Source organism: Chaetura pelagica, unplaced genomic scaffold (assembly GCF_000747805.2).
Source record: "Chaetura pelagica isolate M959 unplaced genomic scaffold, ChaPel_1.0 scaffold575, whole genome shotgun sequence".
NCBI classification, from domain to species: Eukaryota; Metazoa; Chordata; class Aves; order Apodiformes; family Apodidae; genus Chaetura; species Chaetura pelagica.
In genome coordinates this window covers 250,035-255,684 of record NW_009953200.1, presented here as the reverse complement: position 1 = coordinate 255,684, position 5,650 = coordinate 250,035, and positions in this window count along the sequence as shown.

Here is a 5,650-nt window from a genome sequence, read left to right as displayed (position 1 = left end):
TGCATAGGTTCCATGAGTTCCTAGAAGGACCTTTAGAAGTCTCCAAGGAACCAGTTCCTGCTGGGGAAATTCCTTGCCACGAGTCCAAGCAAGAAGCCTGCAAAAGAGCAAAGTCAGTAAAGGTCTTTTCTATACATCCTTCCCACTGAAGAGAGAGCTAACACAAGCTGCTTCTTGCTTTAGCATCTTCAATGCCAGCATTTACGTCAGCTGAGTCTTCACAGCTGACAACTGACGTCACTGGAGAGTCTGCAACATTTCTACTAGGAAAGTCTCAGAAAAGAGATCTCTTTTCCCAAACAAACCAGATTCTTCTCCCTGACTAGTATATGCTATGAATGTGTTGGCCCCTCTCGGCAGCCGTGCCTAATTGCAAGGTCACACCTTTCTTTAATGAGTTTCCTAAAAGTTTCTAACAAGTTGCCTTAGCGACACAGGTAGGGCTGCATTGATCTCCAGCCAGGGCTGTCATTAGAGGAGGATGGGGTTCCAATTTCTGATTAATGAAAATTATAATTATGTAGAGATAAAGGAGAGAGAGATGGTTCCATGTTACTTTAAACAAAGAAGAGTCAAGGCCTTATCTTAACTATGCATTGGCACTGCAATGCGAAATGGTCATGCAAAATTAATTTTTAATGTGTTCAATTTATATTAAAAATTTCTGCAAGTGTGTGAATTTTTTTTCTAAGGCTGGAGTGCTACTTCATTTACAATATTCCCTGAAGGTGTTTTTTTTTTTTTTTAAAGAGACTCTTAAACTGAAGCCATTTTAAGGGTTTTATGAGACATTATGTGAGCTTTCATATGCAAGTTAGTCGTTAAGTACCAGATATTATATTCTGTAATATGCTTAAGTGATATTAGAGGCTGTATATAGCCTGCAGTAATGGCTATTGCTGCTTTTTTAATTTATCAAGAAAATGTTGCTTAAATAAGGAGCAAATCAGTGCTTGGGTGTAGAAAATATAAATGGAAAGGAAGTAACAATGTTGTTGTGACATACCTTGTACTCTCAGATTCACCAAGGTGCAAAACCAGGGTCTGCTTTCTCCTTCTATTGACACACATGGCAAGTCCCATCTATGCAGTGCTGGAGGTACCTGAAAAAGAGAAATTTCACTGAATATCACTAAATAGTATGACCATTGCTCCTCAAGACTTCATGAGAATTAATATTATGCCTCTGGTAACTGGATTATTTTGTGCAATTCTGGCCATTCAAACAAAGTAGCATCTCACACTTGGACTTAAACGAGTGAAGTCTTTGAATGTTCAGCCTACAAAGGGAAATGTTTATGTTGAGCTGGTTTCACTGGTCAAACTATAAAAGCTTGGATGAAAGAACCAAAAAACAACCCTCACATAGTGAACAAACTTGGTTTTTTTTCTCCCCTCCTCCCCATTAAAGAGTCACAGGAACAACAACAACAAAAAAAATAAACAGAACTTCAATCTGACAAGCTTGTAGAAACATAAAAGTCACTCCACTTTCCTTTCAAATGTGCCTCTTGCTCCATGTTCTGACACAGAAACAAAGTGCTTCTGTAGTTCTGCAGGGAAGTGGGACACAGACATGTTTTACAGTGGCAGCCCTGAGCAATGACACCTTATTCTTCCCCAACCACAGAAGAGCTCCTGCTGGTTGCCATGCTCCCCCTCTAAGGCTCTATCACCCTTCTGTACCCAACTGCAAACTCCCCCTTTCATGAAGAGTTATGATTGAAGAAATGTATTTCAAATGAAAAATAATCTTTTCCATTTTCTTTCCCTCTCCCAGCTGCTGATTCCCACCCTGAATCCTGTTCTGGAGCTGTGATTAATACTTTTTTTAATTATTTTTTTTCTTTTCAAAATCACATCATCCTTCTCTCGCTGTTCCTGCCTCTCCTCTCCCTCCTCCTCTTCTCAGTCTTCCTCACAGCTGTGGATCCTCACTCCTCCCTCCAGTCACCATTGCTGTTGTCCCTGCTCTCCTCCCTCCCCTGGCTTGCTGAAACATTTCAGGGAAAAGCAATCCAGCTTCATCCTGGCTTTATGGCACTGCCTCTCCTCTTCCTGCACTTACCCTCACTGCCCATCTCTGGGAGGAACAAGACCCTCAGCACACTGGAACCCTCCTTCCTAATGAACCACCTTGCAAACAAGCACCACGTTAGGCACCAAATCATCAATATGGACCTCAGCAAGCCCCAGCAGAGGGATCTGAGGACCCTCCATCGAAGAGCAATTTTGCAGGGAACACGAGCTCTCCAACATGATGTAGCAAGAGCCCAGGATAAACATCTCCAGGCTCCCTCCTCCTGGTCTCTGTCTGCTCCATGACCTCCCACAGAATGCCTGAAATCTGGGTAATGCAAAAAATCAGTGGTCCAGAGGGACCTTCTTGGCAAGGAGGAGTTGGCCAAGGAGCAGCAGGTCCGTGCTCCAGGGAAGAGGAGGTCAGGAAAGGGTTAGCCACTTTTTCTTGCAGGATAAAGCCTCCCTTGGCCATTTTTTTTCAGTTTATGACTACTAAGAATTCTCTTAATGGACCAGAAAACTTGGCTTCAGCCTCCCCAGTCTACAGTAGCTATCAGGAGAACTATATATTAGAGCCAGATGACAAAATGTGCCTTCTTTCATCACAAAATTTTCATTGATGGCTCCATAAAGTAGTCTACATGGGAAACACAGCAGGTTTTGGTGTCTACAGCCCATACATGGTGATTTCTTGTGGTTAGAGGAGATGCTGTTGTGACCTGCCCATCCCACCTTCGTTAGCTTTCTTTTCCCTGGGGATGGTCCTGCAGTGCATTCCCACCTTGCCTGGCTGGGAGAGTCACAGTGCAGCAAATCCACATTTGACCTTTTCTGGTGCAAATTCACAGGGAGCTTGGACTGGAAAATAACAGAAGAAAACAAAACAAGCAGATAGAAAACAACCATAAGTGTAATGAATCTATCAGCACCTGAATCACCTCCTGAACCTTTTCTGCACCGGGCTCCCTCTCCATGGTGACCCCAAGTCTGCTGCAGACCCCCTTCCAGCTGTTCCCAGGCTCTCATTTCAGGAGCCAACTTTCATCCAGTTGAAAGCTCTTTCATATGGTCCAAACCACTTTAGCCTTTTCCCAATGGATGTCTGTGCAAGTCTCTGTATGCTGGCTTCCTGCTAGTGACCATGCAGTCCAAGAGCAGTTTGGCTCTTCTATGGTGGCCAGCTTAATGTGGAGCTTGAACTGGCTTAATCCTTCAGAGGTAACACCAAGCAGCTGCTTCTCTTCTCCTTTCCAGCCCCTTTGCACACATTTCAATAAAGTATTTTCACTTTCTTCACCTGATTAAGCCTGTGTGCATGTGCCTTTGTGTCCCCCTTGCCTGTGCTCTCCATGTGTGTGTCTGTAGGTACGTGATCTCCACGTGTGCCAACACACCTTCCCCTGACTATACACAAACAGATGTTTACATATAGAATGCATCCTAGAAATTTAAATGGGTACAGGAACAGAAATCTGAATAAATCACAGCTAAGCTGCAGCTTAAAATAAACATTCTGGGGAAAAAAAAAAAAAAGAAATAAGCAAATAAACTTTTTTCCAACCCCCCTCCTTCCTTTTTGGCAGAATGTTTATTTATTTAACAACAGTGATGCAGTTGCTTACACTTTCTCCAAATGTTTTATCTCTTCTTCCTCCGCACCTGTCCCTGAGTGAATAGAGCCACATCTGTCTCATCTTGGCATAACAAGTACACATCTACATCTGTGAAAGATGATTCCATTTTTTGAAGGAAACACTGTCTACTTTTACACTCCTGCAGTCTGCTAGAAATTATGACACAATGGATTTTGTGTCTTGCAGGAAGGCTGCTCAATAGTGAATAGCCAGTTTGGAAATGATACAACAGAAGTCATGCCCTACTTTAACAAATAGCTAGATATAGTTATAAATGTATGTTTATTCTACACTTTACTGAGAAAGATGGACACACTGATTAACTCTACCTTCAATGTGCTGTTTCTAGCTTAGCAGACACTCACTTACAAAGCTGTGGATATGGGAACTGGAGAGCTCAGGGATAGTGCGGGGATAGAGATGCTTTCACTAATCATCTGCCAAGTCAGAGCCTCAATGGAGTTGGTAACAACTGAAATAATAGCTGATAGTTGTTTAGTAGTACCTATGAAACAAGAGAATGGGCTCTCTGGACACCAGAAGGTGGGGGTTGGATTATTTTCTGGAATTCTCGTACTGCAAAATCCTTGGTTTGTGCTTTCCTAACAAAAGTCACACATGATGGGGAAACAGGCCCCAGTCTCAGCCAGAGCATGGAAGGATGTGCTGGGAGGGACCGTGGCAAATTGAAGTGATGGCACAAAGGTGTGGGAAGCCCTTTGGTCTTCTGGGACATCCCTCCCTAACTGTCCAGACACGGTGCCAGCTTGGCCAGTGAGCTCCCAGCCATGGTGCCATGTCAGTGGTGACATCAGGCTCTTGCCTGAGAGCAGACACATGCCATCCAGGATTATGTTATTAATGACATACAGTAGCTCATTAAATAAAAGAAGAGGTGAGCTTTGGTGGATGGTAAATAGGGTAAAATAGGGAAATGGCCAAAAGCCTCTTCTATCACCAGTGAGACTGAACTGATGAGCACCAGTTTTTATGCACCTCTTTTATGGGCTGGGCTATGAAAGCTGAAGTATCACCATCAAAGTGAAGTGTCCTGAAGCTTCTCTTTCACTGTTGGTTTTTTCCTCACCATCACCATTCACAACAGCTCTTGCAATACTGTACTGGAAGCTGTGAAAGCAGAGCAGGAGGGTGATGATCCACCCAGGCAAGGTTGCTCAGCTTCCCTCCCAGAGGGATCAGTCCAGGGGGAGCATTAATCCAACACATTTCCAGGAACTCTGCTACCTGGTGGAGACTGTATCATGCCTTGTGCTAACACTTCTGTGTCTGCTGACAACCAGCTAATGCATCATTTCTAATCTGTATGGATGGCAGAGAAATTTCACCCAAAAAGGAAGCCTGGGCAGGAAATAGAAACTTTGTCTATGGAAAAAAAAAAATCTGCCTGTAGTAAAATTTCCATACACTTTCCATCACTTCCTGGCCATTTTTCAACCTTTGCCAACCTGGAGATCTGTGCAAAGCATGAGGAGCATTCCTTACTTTATCACTGACTGAGAGGTTTCAAAGTTTGAAAAAAACCAGTAAATACAAAAGTGACAGCATTGTTTTCAAAGATGAAGGTTATTTTTCACTCAGACTTTCTGTTGCTTTTCCCTCACTATGTTGCTGGACACAGAAAGAGTGAGAGCAAAACAAATTCACTCCCCTGTGATGTCAAAACAGTACAAAACTGGCTCAAATGGAAAAGAAATCATTAAGTGTTCCAAGAATTTGGCTTCAAAAGTGAATGATTTCACAGGGGAAAAGAATCCCAATCAGAATACTTTATCAACTGTAATTAATTTAATGGTTTAAAGGATATATGAAGAAATAATGAAGACTCATCCTGGCTGCTGTATCATTCTAAGACTCGCTGCATGGTAGAAAGGGTCAGCCCTTGATACTGCAATAAACTACTGATGATTTTCTTTCAAGGCAAGTATGGAGGGCAGGGCATAATTGATACTCAGCTACACAGCCCTTCATACAGA